Source organism: Trachymyrmex cornetzi, unplaced genomic scaffold, assembly GCF_001594075.2.
Source record: "Trachymyrmex cornetzi isolate Tcor2-1 unplaced genomic scaffold, Tcor1.1 scaffold193, whole genome shotgun sequence".
Classification (NCBI taxonomy): domain Eukaryota; kingdom Metazoa; phylum Arthropoda; class Insecta; order Hymenoptera; family Formicidae; genus Trachymyrmex; species Trachymyrmex cornetzi.
Window position 1 is genome coordinate 249,495 of NW_017296561.1, and position 237 is coordinate 249,731.

The window sequence follows — 237 nt, forward strand, 5'->3', positions numbered from 1 at the left end:
TGGTGATAAGCACTCAACCAGGAAGCGCAAGACCTGTCGGATCTTGTCAAAAATTTCCATGGCACGGGACTCGTAAAAATGTTATGCGTGAGAACGGTGCCCTGTTTCAGCACCGCCACTTCCTTCACGATAAATTTTTTGTTAACGATGAATCCTTGCAGATCCACGAACGTTGGCACGAGCATGTTGTCGAGAAGACTGCGGTTGAGAAGACTGAAGTCGATTGCGGTGTATCGT